Here is a 25,250-nt window from a genome sequence, read left to right as displayed (position 1 = left end):
GGCCAGAATGATGCTTGATGAATACAAGACGCCAAAGCACTTTTGGGCGGAAGCGGTTGAGACAGCTTGTCATGCGACAAGTCGCTTGTATATTCACAAGCTACTCGGAAAGACGGCATACGAGCTCCTCACCAGTAACAAACTCCAAGTTGGACACTTTTGAGTATTCGGCTCAAAGTGCTACATTCTTGATAAGCATCGTCATTCTAAATTTGCTCCTAAATCTCATGAAGGTTTCCTACTTGGTTATGGCTCAAACTCTCACCCTTACCGTGTCTACAACAATTTCACCCGAAAGGTTGAAGAGACGGTAGATGTGAAGTTTGATGAATCTAACGGCTCGCGAGTAGAGCAATTGCCAATTGATGTAGGAGATAAAGATCCTTCGGAAGCAATCCAAGACTTGTCTATTGGCAAGGTTCGTCCAACTGAGATGAAGGAGAGTACCTCGTCCATCCAAGTGGAAGCTTCTACCTCACGACAAGGTGAACCAAGAGTTCATATGGGAGCCTCCACAAGTGGGACACACCAAGATGAAGAAAACAAGGAAGTACACCAAGATGAACCGCATCAACCTCCTTCTCCACCATGATGAGAGAACGACAACGCCAACAATGACGAAGGCCAAGAAGAAGAACGACATGATGAAGAAGATGTTACACCCCGATCAAAGCAAAAGCTCTCACGAGTTCGAGCAAGAGTTGCTAGATACCATCCCATCGAGCAAATCTGCAATGATATCCAAACCGGGAGAATCACTCTCTCTAAATCTCATTTGGCTAATTTTTGTGAACATTATTCATTCATCTCTAGCATTGAACCTATGAAGGTTGAAGAAGCATTGGAAGATCCAGATTGGATAAACGCCATGCACGAAAAACTACACAACTTTGAGAGAAACCAAGTGTGGACATTGGTCGAGAAGCCTGACAACAACCACAACATCATCGGTACCAAATGGGTGTTTCGCAACAAGCAAGATGATTATGGACAAGTAGTTCGCCACAAAGCACGTCTCGTCGCCCAAGGCTACACTCAAGTCGAAGGTATGGACTATGGTGAGACATATGCCCCCGTTGCTAGACTTGAGTCCATTCGCATCTTACTTGCCTATGCTAATCACCATGATATCACTTTATACCAAATGGACATTAAAAGTGCTTTTCTAAATGGTGAAATTGAGGAGGAAGTTTATGTTAAACAACCTCCCGGCTTTGTTAATCCTAAGAAACCCAATCATGTTTACAAGCTTCACAAAGCTCTTTATGGTCTTAAACAAGCTCCTAGAGCATGGTATAAATGCTTGACCAAGTTCCTTATTGAAAAAGGCTTTGAGATTGGAAAAATTGATTCTACTCTTTTCACTAAAAGGGTTAATGGAGAATTATTTGTGTGCCAAATTTATGTTGAGGATATTATATTCGGATCAACTAACCCTCATTTTAGTGATAAGTTTGGGAAGCTTATGTCAAAGAAGTTTGAGATGTCTATGATGAGTGAACTCAAGTTCTTTCTTGGTTTGCAAATCAAGCAAACTAAGGAAGGTACCTTTGTCTCTCAAAGGACGTGCACCAAAGACTTGTTCAAGAAGTTCAATATGCAAGAATGCAAAGGTATGAGTACACCCATGCCTACTAGTGGACATCTTGACTTGACCAAAGATGGTGAGCCCATTGATCAAAAGGTTTATCGCTCTATGATTGGTTCATTATTGTATCTATGTGCCTCTTGTCCCGATATCATGCTAAGTGTGTGCATGTGTGCACGACAACAAGCGGCCCCTAAAGAGTGTCATCTTAAGGCCGTGAAAAGGATAGTGAGATACTTAATTCATACACCAAACTTTGGCATTTGGAATCCAAAGAGGGCCTCTTTTAATCTTGTTGGCTACTCCGATTCGGACTATGCCGGAGACAAGGTTGATAGAAAGTTACTTGTCAATTTCTTGGTAGATCTCCTGTGTCTTGGTCCTCCAAGAAACAAAACTCGTTATCCTTATCCACCGCCAAAGCGGAATACATTGCCGCTGGTTCATGTTGTGCTCAATTACTTTGGATGACCCAAACTCTTAAAGATTATGGGATATATGTGAAACATGTTCGTTTGCTTTGACAATGAGAGTGCTATGAAGATAGCTCACAATCCCGTGAAACACTCTCGAACTAAGCACATTGAAGTTCGTCATCATTTCATTCGAGATCATGTTGCTAAGGGTGATATTAACCTTAAGCATGTTCGCACCGACATGCAATCGGCAGATATATTCACTAAACCACTTGATGAGAAAGTGTTTTGCAGGTTGAGAGGTGAATTGAACATCATTGATGCCTCAAACTTGGAGTAGGATCTCCATTTGGATACATGCAATACATGAGCCTATGACTAATCCTTGATATTTCTCTTATGATGATAATCATATATCTTGGATACATTTTCACCCTTGCATGCTATCTAACCCATGTAGGTACTTGGATGGATCCAAATCTATGAGATCGCAACTCATTCACATCTTGAGCAATCTCTACATCACCAAGTCTCTACTTTATGGTGGTTGAAGACAAGGAAGCATGAAACCCTTCAAATATATCCTTTGACAAATTCCTATATTAACTTCATGATTGTCATTTTGGATACACAAGTGCTTTTCCTTGTAAATCTAATCCATGTAGGTAGATGAACTCCAATTACAAGTGGTGCTCCAAATGAACTACATCAACATTGAGCATCTCACAAGTTCAACTACATGATCAAGATCAACACCACCACCCAAGGTATGTTATTCCATCTTAGAGAAGCTTTACCCCAAGACATGGGTCAAAGCAACTCAACAAGATGTGAATACATCAAGATGCTTAAATAAAAAATGGCAACCCCGGCCCATTTTGAGCTTAAACGATGAGTATGACCTATGATCAAGTGCCCTCACTTGACTGCTATGTCAATATACTCTAACATAGGTGACCTTGTCGCCAACCAATTCTAGATGAAGTTCTCTAGTATTTTCTTTTCTCGCATTTTTCCCATGCATATTTATTTCCCCTTTCAAAAAAACTCCATCTACACTTCTCCTTCTTTTATTTCTGTTTTGCATTTCTCTGCATCCAATTCATTGCAAATCCTTGTGAGATCTTTCTTGCCTAGTGAGCTGAGGTGACTAGTGTTTTCTCTGTGATGAACTCAGACAAACCGATTTTCGTCTTTCGGTCAAACCGAATTTTTTTGGTGCCACCGAAGAAAACAACTTGGTTGACCCGACTTCAACACTGAGACATCACTCTGTCACATGCTTTCTGCACACTTTGTTCCAGCTCCACTCAATGACTCTTATCCTCTACCAGCATCACATGTGCTACTTTGCTCTGTGACTCAAGGACCAAACCTACTTTGACTCACACTCAAGAAGACCCTTCTTGGAAATTGATGTCAAAGGGGGAGGGAGAGTTCACATCAAAGCTTAATTACTCCATCAGAGGGAGAGAGCAACATGGGGAGAGAGACATTCTTATCTAAAGAGCGACCCCAGTTGTTTGTTGTTTGGCATTCAAAGAGGAGAGAAGTTACATGTCTTTAGAGGGGAAAGACATGTTTATGTTGTTTTGTGTTTGCTTTGCTCTGATTTTCTTTTCCTTATCTTCTCTCAATATCCATTATAAGATTCAGGGGGAGCAAGACTTCTAAGGGAAGGAAATCTTAAAATTCATTGCACATCTTTACCTCTGGGGACATGTCTACACTCAAATAGAGTACCTAGTACTCACTCTATACATGTCATCCCAGATCTTGGTACTCTTGTGGTTTACTATTCTTGCTCTGCTTAGTAGATGTTTCTGTGTTGTCTAACCTTGTTTACTCAGGTTCATCTCTTCCAAAGCTAGTTCAAGACCACAAGGTAAGTATATGCATCACACTCATGTACATGAGGATCTCTTGCTGATGTATATATTGTTTGCAAGAAGGACTCATGAGCATGAAGGTACATTTCCCATGTTCACACCATTTTCTACGATGCATATAGCCAAGATACATGTAACTCATTGACTGCTTTGTCATGATTATGCACTCACATGATCCTATGTTCTATATTTACATGATTGCACACATGTAGGGGGAGCCTATGCATGTTACATGTCTTTCCAAAGCTTTACTTGCTTTTCTCTATATCTTTAGCTAAAGCTTTGATGTATGTTATCACCAATTACCAAAAAGGGGGAGATTGAAAGCACAAGTGCTCCCTGGGTGATTTTGGTAATTAATGTCAACATATCTCTTGTTGGACTAATACTTTCATCTAGCATATGTTAGATAAGCCCAACAGTGGAGTGGAATGGACAAGAGGATGTGGAACCCCTTCAAGATGTTAAGGACAAAGGATTGGATCAAGCTCAAAGCTCAGGACTCTACATTCTCCATTTTCAGTGATCCAAGATCACATTGAGTCTATAGGAAAGCCAATGCTATTAAAAGGGGATGAGGTGTTGCTTAATGGCTTGCTTGCTCAAAGTGCTTAGTGATATGCTCCAAAGCCCTCGGCCACTTTCTCATATCCACATATGTCCAAAACCAAAAGTCAAACTCGGCCCCACCGATTTGATCCATCCGGCGCCACCGAGTTCACTTGACATAGCCACTGCCAAAAACCCTAATCAGTTCGGTCACACCGATGGGATCTCAGTCTCACCGAGATGGGCTTGCAAACTCTCTGTTGTCTATTGCAATATTTTTGGTCCCACCAAAAATATGTAATCGGTCACACCGAGTTTGCCTGACCAACTCTCTGTTTTACCAAATCGGTCTCACCGAGTTGTCTAATCGGTCAAACTGAGATGAGGTTTTACCCTAACCCTTGCACATCCGTCCCACCGACTTGATCATATCGGCCCCACCAAAATTGCCTAATGGTCACATATGTACTGAATCGGTCCGACCGAGTTTTCTGATTCGATCCCACCGAGTTTGATATAATGTGTGTAACAGTTAGATTTTGTGTGGAAGCTATATATACCCCTCCGCCCTCTCCTCATTCGTGAGGGAAGCAATTAGATCGTGCCTACACTTCCACAACCCATTTTCTGAGAGAGAGCCACCTACTCATGTGTTGAGACCAAGATATTCCAATCCAACCATATGAATCTTGATCTCTAGCCTTCCCCAACTTGCTTTCCACTCAAATCATCTTTCCAACAAATCCAATCCTATGAGAGTGAGTTGAGTGTTAGGGAGACTATCATTTGAAGCACAAGAGCAAGGAGTTCATCATCAACACACCATCTATTACCTTTTGGAGAGTGGTGTCTCCTAGATTGGTTAGGTGTCACTTGGGAGCCTCTGACAAGATTGTGGAGTGAACCAGGGAGTTTTTAAGGGCAAGGAGATCGCCTACTTCGTGAAGATCTACCCTAGTGAGGCATGTCATTCGTGGGCGACGGCCATGCTGGGATAGACAAGGTTGCTTCTTCGTGGACCCTTCGTGTGTGGAGCCCTCCATGGACTCACGAAGCCGTTACCCTTCGTGGGTTGAAGTCTCCGTCAACGTGGATGTACGATAGCACCACCTATCAGAACCACGACAAAAACATATGTGTCTCCAATTGCGTTTGCACACTCCAATCCCATCCCTTTATTTTCTTGCAAGTTGCATGCTTTACTTTCCGCTGCTCATATACTCTTTGCTTGCTTGCTTGATATGTATTGTAAATGGTTAAACTTATGCTAAACCTCCACCTAAACTTGAGAAACTTAAAAACTGTCAACTTTGTTTGTTCAGTGTCTAATCATCCCCCCCCCCCTATAGACACCTCTTCTCGATCCTTTCACTCATATTCCTTCTCTGATATTTGGGTTTGTTTGGACAACATGATCTATTTATCTTGCAATGGGAAGAGGTGCTTTGTAGTGGGTTCGATCTTACGGTGCTTGATCCCAGTGACAGAAGGGGAACCGGCACGTATGTATCATTGCTACTAAGGATAACAAGATGAGATCTATATCTCCACAATAGATAAACAGATCTCGTCTACATCATGTCATCGTTTCATTGCATTACTCTATTTTCCCACTAACTTAATACACTAGATGCATGCTGGATAGCGGTCGATGTGTGGAGTAATAGTAGTAGATGCAAGCAGGAGTCGGTCTACTAATCTTGGAAGTGATGCCTATATAATGATCATTGCCTGGATATCGTCATGATTACTTGAAGTTCTATCAATTTCCAAACAGTAATTGTTTTCCCATCGTTTGGTATTTTTCTTGAGAGAAGCCACTAGTGAAACCTACAGCCCTTGGGTCTTTTTTCATCATATTTGCCTTTGAGATATATTATCCCTTGCATTTATTTTCAGATCTATTAAACCAAAAATACCTTGCTGCAATTTATTTGTTCCGCGATCTATTTATCCTATCTACCACTTTTACCTCCCGTTATTTGCCTATCTTGAGGAGCCGTACCCGAAAGGGATTGACAATCCCTTTAACACGTCAGGTTGCAAGTATTTGTTATTTGTGTGCAGGTGTTGTTTACGTGGTGTGAGGAGGTTCTCCTACTGGTTCGATAACCTTGGTCTCATCACTGAAGGAAATACCTACCGTCGCTATACTACATCATCCCTTCCTCTTTGGGGAAATACCGACGTAGTTCTAGCAGACATCACACATGAGCAAAACGTTTCAACCGGACGCATAGAAAGATAGGGGCTTATCATTTCGCCTCCCAACATATTCACCTCAAGGGTGATATCAACAATAATAACTCATGCTACCCATATCCAACTGGATATATGTGCCTAGATCTTTCCTCACCACATGATGCTTGCCAAAAGAAAAAAATAAAAAGGAATATAGAGAAAGACTTTGACTCATTGCATAAAAGTAAATACTGAAAAGTAAAAGATAGGCACCTCACAGAGGGAAGCAGAGGTTGCCATGCGCTTATTTGTTTGTATGCTCAACTCCTTAGTGCAAAAGAATATCACGTTATATTGCCCCTTGTGATAGCAACCTTTATTATGCAGCTTGTCACTTTTATTCTACGCCATCACAAGTTCGTACAACGCTCAATTTTCTCTTACACTAAATGATCTAACACTTTTAGAAGCAATTTTTATTGCCCTATTGCACCGATGACAACTTACTTGAAGGATCTTGCTCAATCCATAGGTAGGTATGGTGGACTATCAAAACAAGATTTGGGTTTAAGGGTTTTTGGATGCACAAGTAGTATCTCTACTTGGTGCGGAATTTTTTGCTAGCAAAGATAGGGGGCAAGCACCACATGTTGAAGGATCTATGACAATATAAATTCTATGTGAATATAAACAAACATAAATCATTACGTTGTCTTCCTTCTCCAACGTCAACAATTTTGACATATAATATTTTGATGGAGGCTCACAATCACAAAATATTCCCAAGATAGTGTATTTGCGTGTGAAAGTTCTCTTCCTTCTACTAATCATTCATGAATTGCTTGTATGACCAATATTGTGATTGTCAAGCTTCAAAAGATTTCACTTTCTAAACCCAATGTGAAGCTACCACTAGGCATGATATGAACATACAATTTCAACTTCATGATATTCAATTCATTTAACAATTTACTCATAGGATAAAAGTGAAGCACAAGAGTAAATGACAAGCTACTCCAAAAAGATATAAGTGAAGGTCAAGGGAGTAGTTAAGTAAATAGGTAGCTAATTGAGGACTCTCTATTATTTAAAAACTTTAAGATCTAAGTATTTTATTAAAACAGCAAGCAAAACAAAACAAAAGGACATTCCAATCATAGCACAACTCATGTGAAGAACAAAAACTTAGGCTCAACCGATACTAACCGATAATTGTTGAAGAAGAAAGGTGGGATGCCTACCAGGGCATCCCCAAGCTTAGATGCTTGAGACTTATTGAAATATAAATTTGGGATGCCTTGGGAATCCCCGATCTTGAGATTTTGTGTCTTCTTAATTCCTCTCATATCACGGTTTCCTTAAATCTCAGAAACTTCATCCACACAAAACTCAACAAGAACTCGTGAGATAAGTTAGTATAAATCAACGCAAAACCTTATCATTCTCTACTATAGCAAATTATTAAAATTATTATTCAACATTGCATACTAAATGCCTCTGCATATTTAATACTCATATCCTCAAATCTATACCTATTAATAAAGCAAGGTGCATTTCGCCAACTTTTTCATCCGTTCACCCATATTACTATTTTTTATATTTTTGTTGCTGCCCAAGGTGGTTACTAAATTTCTTTTTTTGTGTTTTTCGCCCGAAACAGAAACCAACCAGTCCCGTTACGTACATCTCTTGGGCCTCAGGATTACTCATGGGCCGCCATGCATGGGCTTGTTGAAGCAAAAAAAATGCTTTGTGCAGGAATCGAACTCAGGACCTCCTCTCAAAACCAAGAATGAGCTACCAACTGAGCTATCTCTTGCTTGTGTAGAATTTAAGGATATGCCGCCTTACTAATAGTCCAACATCGCTCTTTTACACCAATTTCCATTAACTTATATATAGACGACTACAATAATCAATGGGCAGAGATGGAAAAGAAAGCAAACAGGTGGCTAACACTTGAGGGCCGGACAACAACGCAAGCCATTGATGGACAAACAGCCAGAGGTGAAGGAAGGACAAACAACACGAGGTGTCCTCAATACGAGGCCATGGGTGGGCAAACAGCCGGAGGTAAAGGGAGGCCGCGGACGGCTGAGCAGCACGTCGAGTTCCAGGTACGGACATGGTGATCGAGGATGATCAGCTGGCTAGCTCGGGCGGAGACGATCGGTTGATGAAAGTGCTGGAGGGGCAGTCAAAACTGTCGTGGGCTTCTCGGCCATCGATGCCAAGCTAGACGGTCGATGTGTTTCGCCGTGTGGTGTCTACGTCAGATCGATCGCTGGATTACCTAGCTCGTTTTTTGTTGTCATGCAGCCGACGTACTAATTGATCAGAGGTTTTGCTGGTACGGCCGGACGAAAAGTACTCGAGCGGATCCGAACTACTTTCTTATGACGTATTGGCATGTGATGTCGTCCAAAAAATTGTTGTCATACGCTATCCGTCGTGTTTCAATTTTTTTCTCTTGCATCGCCCAAACTGCTTGAGGGAAGCTCCTCTAAGCTAACCTTCCGGCTGTTTTCGCAAGCATGTCCATGTTCGGTGCTTTCAATAGCAAGCAATCTTCTACGGGGTAGGTCTTGTAAGTGGGAGCATAGTAAATAAATATGATTTATCTAATCAATTGTATTAAGGAGTTCTATACTTCTGCTTCATGCAAAGACTATTATGTTATTAATTTGTCAAAGAGTATCCTACTTAAGTAGTTGCCTTATTTGTAATAACAACACTAACCTGAAAGTTACACACACCAACTAAGCTTGATTTTTTCTCTAGAGGTAGTTCAAAGAGCTCCAAGGGATATTTCCCTACGTAATCAAACTGTCAAATGTACACTGTCAAATTGTTGTTATCTTCGTCATCTCCTCCTAATTGCACAATATTTCTTTATTATTAATTTCACCACAACGGAATTATTGTACTTTTTCTTACTTGAGAATTATTGTACTATTCTTACTTAGTATGCTAAACAACACGTTATTTCTAATCCTCAAACCAGATTCCGAGTAATCCCTAAAACTTTACTTCTCACGTAGTCTTGGCCTTTAGTAAGATGTCATCTGGTAGTTTCACAATAAAAGGAAAAATTATTATCCTGAAATTTATTTTATTTTATTTTTTTCCAACATTGTTTATTTTATTTTTGTTCAGGGGTATCTCTCATGTGTCTCAAAATGTTTCTTAAAGGTCTAGGGGCTATTTTTAGCCACCAGTGATCGACCCCCCACCTTTGTCGTTGATCCTTGCCGAGCTTCAGAAATCCTACCACAAAGCGCCAGTTCACTAAGGTATTATATTCTTTTTTCTGCTTTTGTGTCTATACTGTAGTCACATGCCATACAATTCCTCTCAATGAATTACTCCCTCTGTTCCGAAATATAAGTATTTTTAGAGATTCCATTATGAACTACATGCGAAGCAAAATGAGTGAATATACACTCTAAAATGTGTCTATATGCATCCGTATATATAGTTGGTAGTAGAATTTCTAAAAAAGACTTATAATTAGGAACGGAGGGAGTAAATAATAATGCACATCTTCTTATTTTTATATGTTTTGTTATCTGGTTGCTCTGGTTGATAAAGGGGAATTTGCATAGGTGCACTTAAAATGATTACTACTATAGCTGACGTATGACTTGCATGGTTTAATTTGGTACATTTTTGTTGCACCGAAACATTAGGTATATAAACATGTTCATCGAGGTTGACAAGTCATTATCAAATTTGAAATTATGAGGATCTCAGGCATTGCTAGGTAGTTGTACGTCATATAGACCAAGAAGAGTGCCAACCAGGACGTGACAAGATCAAAACAAGCATAATCCTTTCATATTTTCTTCCTTGCTCATTTCGCTGCCGCAACAAAAAATTAACATTGTATTCCCATTGCAATGCACAAGCAATTTTCTTATTTAATTTAAGTACACACCAGTTTTATCTCCCGTTGCAATGCACGGGCATTTGTGCTAGTAGAATAATTAAACAAGCAAACATATGCAGACAATGCAAACATAACAGCAATCTGCCAAAACAGTATAGTCTTGAAAGAATGCAATATTCAACATACTTCCATAACTCCAAAAATTCTGAAACAATTACCAAATTCTAGTAAATTTATCAGAGCTTATTTTTCAAAAAGTTTCAGCATTTCATCACATTCTGACTTTTCTAGGGAATTTTTACAACATCGATAAACTTTCTGTTTTCAAACAGCAACATGTATACTTGCAAAATAAGCATGGCAAAGACTATCATTGCCACTTTTATTGAAAAGAAAGATGCAAAACATTATTCTAAATAACAGCAAGAAAATTCTAACAAAATAAATTGATGCTCCAAGCAAAACACATATCATGTGACGAATGAAAACATAGCTCCAAGTGAGGTTACCGATAATCTTGCAGACAAAAGAGGGGATGCCTTCCGGGGCATCCCCAATCTTATTTGCTTGGATATTCCTTGAATATTACCTTGGGTGCCTTGGGCATCCCCAATCTTAGGGTCTTGTCACTCCTTATTCTCCTCATATCGACATCTCACCCAAAACTTGAAAACTTCAATCACACAAAACTTAACGGAACTTTGTGAGATAGGTTAGTATGATAAAGAGTAAACCATTTCACTTTTGGTACTGTCAAAGACAAGATTCATATTTTTTTCACATAATGCCTACTGTAGCATATCATTTCTACAATTTATAGAAATATAAGCCATAGAAACAAGAAAACAAGCAAACTTTGCATTGAAAACAGAATCTGTCAAAAACAGAACGGTCTGTAGTAATCTATACTCCAACCATACTTATGCTACTCCAAAATTTATGAAATAATTAGGACCATGAATATTAATCTTTTTCAAAAAGAATCAACTCAAAATCACTCTTCTGTTACAAATGAAAACTATTTTCGTGAGCGCAAAAGTTTCTGTTTTTCAGCAAGATCAAATCAACTATCACCCAACATGATCCCAAAGGCTTTATGTCGGTGTCAAAACCGGCGGATCTCGGGTAGGGGGTCCCGAACTGTGCGTCTAGGCGGATGGTAACAGGAGACAAGGGACACGATGTTTTTACCCAGGTTCGGGCCCTCTCGATGGAGGTAAAACCCTACTCCTGCTTGATTGATATTGATGATATGGGTAGTACAAGAGTGGATCTACCACGAGATCAAGGAGGCTAAACCCTAGAAGCTAGCCTATGGTATGATTGTTGTAATGGTTGTGTTGTCCTACGGACTAAAACCCTCCGGTTTATATAGACACCGGAGAGGGCTAGGGTTACACAGAGTCGGTTACAATGGTAGGAGATCTACATATCCGTATCGCCAAGCTTGCCTTCCACGCCAAGGAAAGTCCCATCTGGACACTGGATGACGTCTTCAATCTTGTATCTTCATAGTCTTGGAGTCCGGCTGACGATGATAGTCCGGCTATCCGGACACCCCCTAGTCTAGGACTCCCTCAGTAGCCCCTAAACCAGGCTTCAATGACGATGAGTCCGGCGCGCATATTGTTCGGCATTGCAAGGCGGGTTCCTCCTCCGAATAATTCATAGAAGATTGCGAACACCAGGATAGTGTCCGGCTCTGCAAAATAATTTCCACATTCCACCGTAGAGAGAATAATATGTACACAAGTTCAATCTGCTGACGTATTTTGTGGCATGACGTCATACCACCACCAAGCCTTTTCTTGAATCGTTTTTTTATTATACCACCTCAGCGCGTTTAGCGAAGCAGTTTCCTTGGCACGTCTTGTCGAAGCAGAGATCGTGTTCCCCTTATTCCGGGATTCCCATCAATACGGACGTGGGTAACCCAACCGCGCCATTGATGGTGGCGCTTGGGAGATAAGCGAGTTTTACCAGGCCGGTGGGGACGCATAGTCTTCGTCCGCCTATATATAAGGGGATAAGGATCCACCTTTTACCTACGCCTTCTTCCTCCTTTGCTTATCCATCTTCGCGCACTCGAGCTCCAGCGCCCAAGTCCGCACATCTCGTCTCAACCTCCTCCGGTCATGTCCGGAGCGGGAGGCAAGTGGTTGGCCTCCTCCGTTACGGAGGAGCACATCGCAAAGCTGCGCGGCGCCGGATACCTTTCCAGCGACATCGCGCACCGGCTGCCCGACGAGGGGCAGATCATCCCCACCCCCAGGCCCCATGAGAGGGTCGTATTCCTTCCCCACTTCCTCCGCGGATTGGGCTTCCCACTTCATCCCTTCGTCCGGGGGCTCATGTACTACTACGGCCTGGATTTCCACGATCTGGCGCAGAACTTCATCCTCAACATCTCGGCGTTTATCGTCTTGTGCGAGGCCTTTCTCTGCATCCGGCCCCACTTCGGCTTGTGGCTCAAGACCTTCAATGTCAAGCCGAAGGTAGTGAAGGGCGTCCAAGCGGAGTGCGGAGGCGCCATGGTGGGCAAGATGCCCAACGTCCTCTGGCTCGAGGGCGCCTTTGTGGAAACCATCAAAGGGTGGCAATCGGGGTGGTTCTATATCACCGAGCCGCGGGACCCTAAATGGGCAGCAGCCCCCGAGTTCAGATCGGGTGCCCCTATGCAGCTCACCTCCTGGAAAAAGAAGGGCTTGCTATGGGGCAGTTCGAAGGAGCTGACAGGACTCTAGTCCTGTCTCCAGACCTTGGTGAACAAGAAGCTCAAGCTTGTCAACGTGATCCAGGTCATGCTCGTCCGCCGGATTCTCCCGTGCCAACAATGGGCCTTCAATTTGTGGGAGTTTGATCCGGCACTGCGCTGTTGACCTCTGCCACACTGACTGCGGAGGTCGGTGCTTTGAAGCAGGACCTCGAGCGGTCCGAGCAAGAGCTCGGCCTTGCGAAGAAGCAGCTCGAGGACAAAGAAGGTGAGTAATACCACTTTTGAATTTGTACCTTACAGAAAAGGATTTTGGTTGCAATAGAAATAACAATGATAACGTGGGTACTGCAGGGGCCACGAACGAGGTGGCGACCCTGAAGGAGGCCGTGTCCGCGGCCGAACACAATGCAACCGCGGAACGAGCGGAGCGAGAGAAGCAGGAGGCGTGGGTGGCGGAGGTGCGGCAAGAGCTCCAGGCTCTCATGGAAAAGCATGAGAGTTTGGAGCGCGACTCGAAGACTCGAGAATCCGAGATTGCCTCGGCTCTTGAAAGTGCTAAAGCCGCTAAGGCCGAGGCCCGTAAGGCCCTCCAGGAGATTGAGGATGTGAAGAAAATAGCGGCGGGTAAGGCATTTTTCATGCAAAGCAAGCATGTGAATGTAAATTACCTGTTACTTACCCGAATTCGGAGCTCTCCAGGGGCGTTTGCAGATCTGCCTCGCAGCATGTCTGATGCCGCCGCATTCTACCGAGCCGAGGAGGAGAGCTCAATGGAGAAGGTCTTCTGGTCTCAGTACGCTAAGGCCGGACACCCGGTGCCCCCTAGCGACCAGCTGAAGCAGCTGGTCGAGCTCCACAAGGTAGCCGAGCAGGCCATGAAGGGCCTCATAGTCCGGCTGTGGCCTGGAGAGGCCATGCCTGGGAGCTACTTCGGCCTCGTGCGGCGGCTGGTGGATGCATGCCCCTGGGTGGAAGTCATCAAGCGCTCCGCCTGCATTGAAGGTGCCCGTCGGGCCCTTGCCCGCGCAAAGGTGCACTGGGGCAGGCTGGATGCTGAGAGGCTTATCACGGACGCGCCGCCGGTGGGCAAGGAATATCGTACGCCCGAAATGTACTATAAGAGTGTCCTGAAGGGTGCCCGCAAGATTGCGGATGAGTGCCCCAAAGATGTAATTATTGAGTAAACTCGCAATGTGTTATCCTGTGCGCTGAAAACTTTGTTCATATGCACTAAGCAACGCTTATTGATTTAAAATATTACCTTCTGTGCGGCCGTTTATAAAATCTGAGAGATGGCAAGTCGTCGGCTTCAGCCCCCATGCCGCGGGTGCTGGGGTGTTCGGGATAAACTTGAGCGCTCTTGTTCCCATTTTTGGGTCCATCTAGGGAGGCGCTCAACACAACGAACAAGGCAACCGGACTTATAATTGCTTGAACACTCTCACTTAGCCATAGAATTCTATAATTTTAAATTACGGCGAAGCCCCTAGTATTCGGAAGACCGAGTTCGGGGCGCTATCCACGCATGGGCCGGACACAGCCGGTTCCTCGCTCGAAGCGGCATAAGTCTTTAGGGACTCAAAAAAGACCTCTCGAATAGCGACCAGTCTCTCGCCTTATCATGACAGTCAGTTTTAGCTTTCTCCACTGAGGCGCTCGCCCAGCTCAACCGGGGCACAATCGCAGTGGTTCTCCCAGTGCTACCTTAGCCGACAAAACGGAACGTAAGGTACCAAAACATGGGAGCCGGGCAAACCCAACTATTGACCCAAGACATGATTCGGAGCCGATTCATATAATGCTATAAGTTCGGGGTGCCGCACTTGTGAAAGTGTTCGGACTTATCACAGCATAATGCGGGGAACATAAGCCCCTGGTGTATTCGGCCGTACCAAAATATACGGGTGCGAGATGTCATTAATGAACATATATGTAAAAAAGGTAATGCAATTATAGGCAAAAAGTGTTGCATTGTTTATTCAAGGAATTCTGCTATGAGTGCAGAACGATACAAATAGTGCGGTAAGCAAGGGATTGGACTATTCAAATATGTCCCCCTCCAGGGGTAGGCTGCGGACTGGTGTATTTGACAAATTTAATGCTCATAATGGAGACCACCTGAGCGTTCGTCGTAGCCTTTGCCCTTCCCTGGCTGTTGCATCGTGAGTTCGGCAGGTTCACCGCCGGACAGGGTCTCTGGTGAATGGAGTCCTGTGGAAAAAAAGAAAAAGGAAAATAAAAAGAGCGACACACTTAGGAGCCCCTGGTGTGGTTGAGCCGCACTCTGGGCCTGTCATGGTCGTGCCCCTCCCCCAATGCCCACGGTATCTCCAGAGCGTAATGATGTATGCGGAGAGCTGGTCTTGCAATCATGCAAGGGCTGGGGTTGGGGCCGCATTGCTACGCGTGCTCGAAACGTGCCAGGTGGTCTTGATTGGTGTTACTCCGGGCGCGTTTGGCCGTGTCCGGTCGTTTAACGGCCGGACTCGAAAATTGCCTTAAAAGGCTGCTCTGTACTTCTGCCGCGGGAGCCGCTGTGTGTTCCTCCGTTCGGAGGGAGCGTTCAGTATTTCCGTTGACCGTGATGACTCCACGAGGGCCTGGCATCTTGAGCTTAAGGTATGCATAATGCGGCACCGCGTTAAACTTCGCAAACGCGGTTCGTCCGAGTAGAGCATGATAGCCGCTGCGGAACGGGACTATGTCGAAGATTAACTCCTCGCTTCGGAAGTTATCCGGGGATCCGAAGACCACTCCCAGTGTGACTGAGCCTGTACAATTGGCCTCAACACCTGGTATGACGCCTTTGAAGGTCGTCTTTGTAGGTTTAATCCTTGAGGGGTCTATGCCCATCTTGCACACAGTATCCTGATAAAGCAGGTTCAGGCTGCTGCCGCCGTCCATCAGGACTCTAGTGAGGTGAAATCCATCAACGATTGGGTCTAAAGCCAATGCGGCGAATCCGCCATGGCGGATACTGGTCGGGTGGTCTCTTCGATCGAAAGTGATCGGGCAAGAGGACCATGGGTTGAACTTCGGGGCGACTGGCTCCATCGCATATACGTCCCTAAGTGCACGCTTCCGCTCCCTCTTGGGTATATGGGTTGCGTATATCATGTTTACCATCCGCACTTGTGGGGGGAAACCCTTCTGTCCTCTATTGTTCGGCGGCCGAGTCTCTTCCTCGTCATCGCTGTGCAGCCCCTTGTCATTGTTTTCGGCAATTAACTTGCCTGCCTGCTTGAATACCCAACAATCCCTGTTGGTGTGGTTAGCTGGCTTTTCGGGGGTACCATGTATCTGGTAAGAGCGGTCGAGTATTCGGTCCAAATTGGACGGACCCGGAGTAGTTCTTTTGAATGGCTTCTTCCGCTGTCCGGGTTTAGAGCCTCTGAATCCGGCGTTGACTGACGTATCCTCATTGTTATCACCGTTAACGGGGCGTTTGTTTTTGTTTCGACGCGACCTGCCATTGTGGTCCTTAGTATCCGGACTGCCAGCATTTTTGCTAAGGTTGTTGCTGTGGGCTAGCCAGCTGTCCTCTCCCGCACAGAAGTGGGTCATTAGTGATGTGAGGGCTGCCATGGATTTCGGCTTTTCCTGTCCTAGGTGCCGGGCCAGCCACTCGTCGCGGATGTTGTGTTTGAAGGCTGCAAGGGCCTCTGCATCCAGACAGTCGACGATTTGATTTTTCTTTGTTAAGAACCGTGTCTAGAACTGTCTGGCCGATTCGTCTGGCTGCTGAATTATGTGGCTTAGGTCATCGGCGTCTGGTGGTCGCACATATGTGCCCTGGAAGTTGTCGAGGAATGCGGCTTCTAGGTCCTCCCAACACCCAATTTATTCTGCGGGCAAGCTATTAAGCCATTGCCGAGCTGGTCCTTTAAGCTTGAGTGGGAGGTACTTTATGGCGTGAAGATCATCACCGCGGACCATATGGATGTGAAGGAGATAGTCTTCAATCCAAACCGCGGGGTCTGTTGTGCCGTCGTAGGATTCAATGTTCACGGGTTTAAACCCTTCAGGGATTTGATGATCCATTACTTCATCTGTGAAGCATAGTGGGTGTGCGGAGCCTCTATATTGAGCAATATCAGGACGTAGCTCAAGAGAGCGTTGTCTGCTGTGTTCGGCCCGGCCGGAGTTGCTGTATCCGGCGCGACGGTATTCGTCGTGGGTCGTGGGGCACCCACGTGATCCATAGATAGATCTGGATTGTCTTGCCTTGTCCTCCAATATATCCCGCAAGTCCGGCGCGTTCCCCCGTGGCTTCATACTTTTCGAGCGGTGCCGGGGTACGGTCCTGGTGGAGGGCCTAGATGCCTCTTTGTCGTGGCCACGAGGTGGTCGGTCTGCCGTATTGTGCGCTGGTGATGAAGGTTTATATGCCTCCTCCTCTAATCGGGGGAGCAACTTGCGTTTTGGGTAGCTTTTGGAGGGGCATTCAAGTTCATACTCTTCGGCCGCGAGGACCTCGGTCCATCTGTCGGCCAGCAGGTCTTGATCAGCTTGAAGCTGTTGCTGCTTTTTCTTCAGGCTATTTGCCGTGGCGATAAGCCTGCGTTTAAAACGCTCTTGTTCGACGGGATCCTCTGGCACGACGAATTCGTCATCGTTGAGGCTTGCTTCATCTCCGGAGGGAGGCATGTAGTCTTCATCCTCTTCGTCTGCCGCTCTCTCTCGAGGGCTGGCTTCCCCGTCCTCCTGTGCTGAATCTTGCTGGAGGGGGTTGTCTTTGGCACTCTCTAGGGTGTTATCATCTCCGGTGCCGGAGTCTCCATTCTTGCTGTGGCGGGATTTAGAGCGGCGCCGCTGACGTCGGCGCTTGGGCTGTTTCTTAGAAGAATCTGCCTCTGCTGCTTCTTCGCCGTCCCCATCCTTTGGGGTGTCCACCATGTATATGTCGTATGACGAGGTGCTCTTCCAGTGCCCTGTAGGCGCTGGTTCTTGATCGTCTCCGGCATCGTCGTCCATACCATCGATGTCTTCCGAGTCGTAGTCTAGCATGTCGGTTAGATCGTCGATAGTGGCTACAAAGTGGATGGTGAGTGGGCTTTGAATTTCTTCGTCGTCCGCATCCCAACCATCCTGGCCGCAGTTCGGCCAGGACTCTCCTGATAGCGAGAGATGCTTTAGCGAATTTAGGATGTCGCCAAAGGGTTCGATTGGCAAGGGCGCGGGCGGTTCGGAGTCCGGCAAGGAGTCCGGCGCCTCGGAGTCACGAGCTTTATAAGGGACAAGGTCGGTATTCGGCTCCATCGCCATAGAAGTTGCAGATCCTGAGGCGGTGTCCAGCCACCTGTTCTCGATCTGCGCGATTTGCTCCAAACTATGGGTTAGAGCAGACTCGTGTGTGGCCTCCAGGGCACTATCCGGCGGCAGAGCTAAATCATGCCCCTCATGACAGCGTGGCACGCTCGGCTGTGGCTCGAATCCGTCGAAGATCAAGTCTCTGCGGATGTCGACCGTGAAGATTAGGCTTCCGAATCTGACCTGATGGCCAGGGGCGTAGCTTTTGATCTGCTCCAGATGGCCAAGTGAATTGGCCCGCAGTGCAAAGCCGCCGAACATGAAGATCTGTCCGGGGAGAAGATTCTCACCCTGGACTGCGTCGTTGTGAATTGAAGGAGCCATCAAGCCTATCGGTGACGACACAGAGGAACTCTCAATGAAAGCACCAATGTCGGTGTCAAAACCGGCGGATCTCGGGTAGGGGGTCCCGAACTGTGCGTCTAGGCGGATGGTCACAGGAGACAAGGGACATGATGTTTTTACCCAGGTTCAGGCCCTCTCGATGGAGGTAAAACCCTACTCCTGCTTGATTGATATTGATGATATGGGTAGTACAAGAGTGGATCTACCACGAGATCAAGGAGGCTAAACCCTAGAAGCTAGCCTATGGTATGATTGTTGTAATGGTTGTGTTGTCCTACGGACTAAAACCCTCTGGTTTATATAGACACCAGAGAGGGCTAGGGTTACACAGAGTCGGTTACAATGGTAGGAGATCTACATATCCGTATCGCCAAGCTTGCCTTCCACGCCAAGGAAAGTCCCATCCGGACACGGGACGACGTCTTCAATCTTGTATCTTCATAGTCTTGGAGTCCGGCTATCCGGACACCCCCTAGTCCAGGACTCCCTCACTTTACTTGGTACTTTATTGAAACAAAGACAATAAAACATGATTACTACAGTAGCCTGATCATGTGAACACACAAAACAGTATATAAAAGTGTTGGGTTGTCTCCCAACAAGCACTTTTCTTTAATGCCTTTTAGCTAGGCATGATGATTTCAATGATGCTCGCATAAAAGATAAGAATTGAAACATGAAAAGGAGCATCATGAATCACATGGCAAGCACATTTAAGCCTAACCCACTTCCTATGCATAGGGATTTTGTTAGCAAATAATTCATGGGAACAAGAATCAACTAGCATAGGAAGGAAAAACATGCATAACTTCAAAACTTTCAACACATAGAGAGGAAACTTGATATTATTGAGATATGTAAAAGCATATGTTCCTTTCTCATAATAATTTTCAGTAGCATCATGAAGAAATTCAACAATATAACCATCACATAAAGCATTCTTTTCATGACACATAAGCATAGCAATTTTGTTACTCTCCACATAAGCAAATTTATTCTCATGAATAGTGGTGGGAGCAAACTCAACAAAATAACTATCATGAGATTGAAAATTAAAATCATGATGACAAGTGAGGGAGTCCTGGACTAGGGGGTGTCCGGACAGCCGGACTATCATCGTCCGTCGGACTCCAAGACTACGAAGATACAAGATTGAAGACTCCGTCCCGTGTCCGGATGAGACTTTCCTTGGCGTGGAAGGCAAGCTTGGCGATACGGATATGTAGATCTCCTACCATTGTAACCGACTCTGCGTAACCCTAGCCTTCTCCGGTGTCTATATAAACCGGAGGGCTCTAGTCCGTAGGACATAACATACATTACAACAATCATACCATAGGCTAGCTTTAGGGTTTAGCCTCCTTGATCTCGTGGTAGATCCACTCTTGTACTACCCATATCATCAATATTAATCAAGCAGGACGTAGGGTTTTACCTCCATCAAGAGGGCCCGAACCTGGGTAAAACATCGTGTCCCTTGTCTCCTGTTACCATCCGCCTAGACGCACAGTTCGGGACCCCCTACCCGAGATCCGCCGGTTTTGACACCGACATTGGTGCTTTCATTGAGAGTTCCTCTGTGTCGTCACCGATAGGCTCGATGGCATCTTCAACCAACAACACTGTCCAGGGTGAGACTTTTCTCCCCGGACAGATCTTCGTGTTCGGCGGCTTCGCACTGCGGGCTAATTCGCTTGGCCATCTGGAGCAGATCGAAAGCTACGCCCCTGGCCATCAGGTTAGGTTCGGAAGCCTAAACTTCACGTCCGACATCCGCGGGGACTTGATCTTCGACGGGCTCGAGCCACAGCCAAGCGTGCCGCACTGTTACGATGGGCATGATCTAGCTCTGCCGCCGAACAGTGCCTTGGTGGCCGCACAGAATCCGCTCCGGCCTTTAGACCGGAGCCGATCGCCCAGATCGAGGACCGGTGGTTGGACACCGCCTCGGGGGCTCAACTTCCACGGCGATGGAGCCGAACACTACCCTTGTCCCTCGCGAAGCTCGTGACTCCGAGGTGCCGGACTCCTGCCGGACTCCGGACCTCCCGCGCCCCTGCCAATCGAATCTGATTGGGCGCCGGTTATGGAATTCACCGCCACGGACATCTTCCAACACTCGCCCTTTGGCGACATCCTAAATTCGCTAAAGCATCTCTCGCTATCCGGAGAGTCCTGGCCGGATTATGGCCAGGATGGTTGGGATACGGACGACGAAGAAATTCAGAGCCCACCCACCACCCACTTTGTAGCCACTGTCGACGATCTAACCGACATGCTAGACTACGACTCCGAAGACATCGACGCTATGGACGACGATGCCGGAGACGAACAGGAACCAGCGCCTACAGGGCACTGGAAGACCACCTCGTCATACGACATATACATGGTGGACACCCCAAAAGACGGGGACGGCGAAGAAGCAGCGGAGGCAGATTCTTTAAAGAAACAGCCCAAGCGCCGGCGTCAGCGGCGCCGCTCTAAATCCCGCCACAGCAAGAATGGAGATTCCGGCACAGGAGATAATAATACCCCAGAGAGTGCCGAAGATAATCCCCTCCAGCAAGACTCAGCGCAGGAGGATGCAGAAGCAAGCCCTCACGAGAGGGCGGCAGACGAAGAGGTCGAGGATTATAACTATATGCCTCCCTCCGAAGACGAGGCAAGCCTCAACGACGACGAATTCGTCGTGCCCGAGGATCCCGTCGAACAAGAGCGTTTCAAACGCAGGCTTATCGCCACGGCAAATAGCCTAAAGAAAAAGCAGCAGCAGCTTCAAGCTGATCAGGACCTGCTGGCCGATCGATGGACCGAGGTCCTCGCGGCCGAAGAGTATAAACTCGAACGCCCCTCCAAAAGCTACCCAAGACGCAAGTTGCTCCCCCGACTAGAGGAGGAAGCATACATACCTTCATCACCAGCGCACGATACGGCAGACCGACCACCACGTGGTCGCGACAGAGAGGCATCCAGGCCCTCAACCAAGACCGTACCCCGGCATCGCTCCAAAAGTACGAAGCCAAAGGGAACGCGCCGGACTTGCGAGACGTATTGGAGGACAAAGCAAGGCAATCCAGATCCATCTACGGATCACGAGGGCGCCCCACGACCCGCGACGAATACCGTCGCGCCGGATACAATAACCCCGGCCGGGCCGAACACAGCAGACAACGCTCTCTCGAGCTGCGTCGTGATATTGCTCAATACAGAGGCGCCGCACACCCGCTATGCTTCACTGACGAAGTAATGGATCATCAAATCCCTGAAGGGTTTAAACCCGTAAACATCGAATCCTACGATGGCACAACAGACCCCGCGGTTTGGATCGAAGATTATCTTCTTCACATCCATATGGCCCGCGGCGACGATCTCCATGCCATCAAGTATCTCCCACTCAAGCTTAAAGGACCAGCTCGGCATTGGCTTAACAGCTTGCCCGCAGAGTCAATTGGGTGTTGGGAAGACCTGGAAGCCGCATTCCTCGACAACTTCCAGGGCACGTATGTGCGGCCACCAGACGCCGATGACCTCAGCCACATAATTCAGCAGCCAGACGAATCGGCCAGACAATTCTGGACACGGTTCTTGACAAAGAAAAACCAAATCGTCGACTGTCCAGATACAGAGGCCCTTGCAGCCTTCAAACATAACATCCGCGACGAATGGCTAGCCCGGCACCTGGGACAGGAAAAGCCAAAATCCATGGCAGCCCTCACATCATTAATGACCCGCTTTTGTGCGGGAGAGGATAGCTGGCTAGCTCGCAGCAACAACCTCAGTAAAAATTCTGGCAGTCCGGATACTAAGGACAACAATGGCAGGTCACATCGAAGCAAAAATAAACGCCGCATTAACGGCGACGACAAGGACGATACGGCAGTCAACGCCGGATTCCGAGGCTCTAAACCCGGTCAACGGAAGAATCCATTCAAAAGAACCACTCCGGGTCCGTCCAATTTGGACCGAATACTCGACCGCTTATGCCAGATACATGGCACCCCCGAAAAGCCAGCCAATCACAGCAACAGAGATTGCTGGGTGTTCAAGCAGGCAGGCAAGTTAATTGCCAAAAACAATGACAAGGGGCTAAACAGCGACGACGAGGAAGAGACCCGACCGCCGAACAATAGAGGACAGAAGGGTTTCCCCCCACAAGTGCGGACGGTGAACATGATTTACGCAACCCATATACCCAAGAGGGAGCGGAAGCGTGCACTAAGGGACGTCTATGCGATGGAGCCAGTCGCCCCGAAGTTCAATCCATGGTCCTCTTGTCTGATCACTTTCAATCGAAGAGACCATCCGACCAGCATACGCCATGGCGGATTCGCCGCATTGGTTTTAGACCCAATCATCGATGGATTTCACATCACGAGAGTCCTGATGGACGGCGGCAGCAGCCTGAACCTGCTTTATCAGGATACAGTGCGCAAGATGGGCATAGACCCTTCAAGGATTAAACCTACAAAGACAACCTTCAAAGGTGTCATACCAGGTGTGCAAGCCAATTGTACAGGCTCAGTCACACTGGAAGTGGTCTTCGGATCCCCGGATAATTTTCAGAGCGAGGAGTTAATCTTCGACATAGTCCCATTCCGCAGCGGCTATCACGCTCTGCTCGGACGAACCGCGTTTGCAAAGTTCAACGCGGTGCCGCATTATGCATACCTCAAGCTCAAGATGCCAGGCCCTCGTGGAGTCATCACGGTCAACGGAAATACGGAACGCTCCCTCCGAACGGAGGAACATACAGCGGCTCTCGCGGCAGAAGTACAGAGCAGCCTTTTAAGGCAATTTTTGAGTCCGGCCGTTAAACGGCCGGATACAGCAAAACGCGCCCGAAGCAATACCAACCAAGACCACCTGGCACGATTAGAGCACGCGTAGCAATGCGGCCCTAACCCCCGCCCTCGCATGATTGCAAGAACAACCCTCCGCATACATCATTACGCTTTGGAGATACCATGGGCGCAGGGGAAGGGGCACGATCACAATGGACCTAGAGTGCGGCTCGACCACACCAGGGGCTCGCAAGTGTGCCCCCCTTTCTTTTATTATTATTATTTTTCTTTCTCTGAATACACAGGACTCCGTTAACAAGAGGCCCTGTCCAGCGGTGAATCTGCCGAACTCACGATGCAACAGCCAGGGAAGAAAGAAGGCTGCAACGAACACTCAGGTGGTCTCAATTACGAGCATTAAATTCGATTATATACACCAAGTCCGCAGCTCATCCCTGGAGGGGGACATGTTTAATTAGTCCAAATCCCTTGCTTACCGCACTATTTGTATCAGTCCGCACTCATTGCAGACTTCCTTTAATAAATAATGCAGAACTTTTTTGACTGCAATTACATTACTTTTTATATATATGTTCATTACATGACATCTTGCACCCGTATATTTTGGTACGGCCTAATACACCAGGGGCTTATGTTCCCCACATTATGGTGTGATAAGTCCGAACACTTTCATAAGTGCGGCACCCCAAACTTATAGCATTATATGAATCGGCTCCGAATCATGTCTTGGGTCAATAGTTGGGTTTGCCCGGCTCCCACGTTTTGGTGCCTTACGTTCCGTTCTGTCGGCTAAGGTGGCACTGGGAGAACCACTGCGATTGCGCCCCGGTTGAGCCGGGCGAGCGCCTCAGTGGAGAAAGCTAAAACTGACCGGCATGATAAGGCGAGAGACTGGTCGCTGTTCGAGAGGTCTTTTCGGGTCCTTAAAGACTCATGCCGCTTCGAGCGAAGTTCCGGATAATGTCCGACGAAGGCGTGGATAGCGCCCCGGATTCGGTCTTCCGAATACCAGGGGCTTCGCCGAAATTTAAAATTATAGAATTCTATGGCTAAGTGAGAGTGTTCAAGCATTATAAGTCCGGTTGCCTTGTTCGTTGTGTTGAGCGCCTCCCTAGATGGACCCAAAAATGGGAACAAGAGTGCTCAAGTTTATCCCGAACACCCCAGCACTCGCGGCTCGGGGGCTGAAGCCAACGACTTGCCATCTCTCAGATTTTATAAACGGCCGCACAGAAGGTAATATTTTAAATTAAACAAGCGTTGCTTAAGGCGCATATGAACAAAGTTTTCAGCGCACAGGATAATACATAGCGAGTTTACTCAAAAATTACATCTCTAGGGCATTCATCCGCAATATCGCGGGCTCCCTTCAGGACAGTTTTATAATACATTTCGGGCGTGCGATACTCCTTGCCCGGTGGCGGTGGGTCAGTGAGAAGCTTCTCCGCATCCAGCCTGCCCCAATGCACCTTTGTGCGGGCAAGGGCCCGACGAGCACCTTCAATACAGGCGGAGCGCTTGATGACCTCCACCCAGGGGCACGCATCCACCAGCCGCCGCACGAG

The sequence above is a fragment of the Triticum aestivum genome, chromosome 5B, assembly GCF_018294505.1.
Source record: "Triticum aestivum cultivar Chinese Spring chromosome 5B, IWGSC CS RefSeq v2.1, whole genome shotgun sequence".
Classification (NCBI taxonomy): Eukaryota; Viridiplantae; Streptophyta; class Magnoliopsida; order Poales; family Poaceae; genus Triticum; species Triticum aestivum.
Note: the sequence above shows the minus strand (reverse complement) of the source record.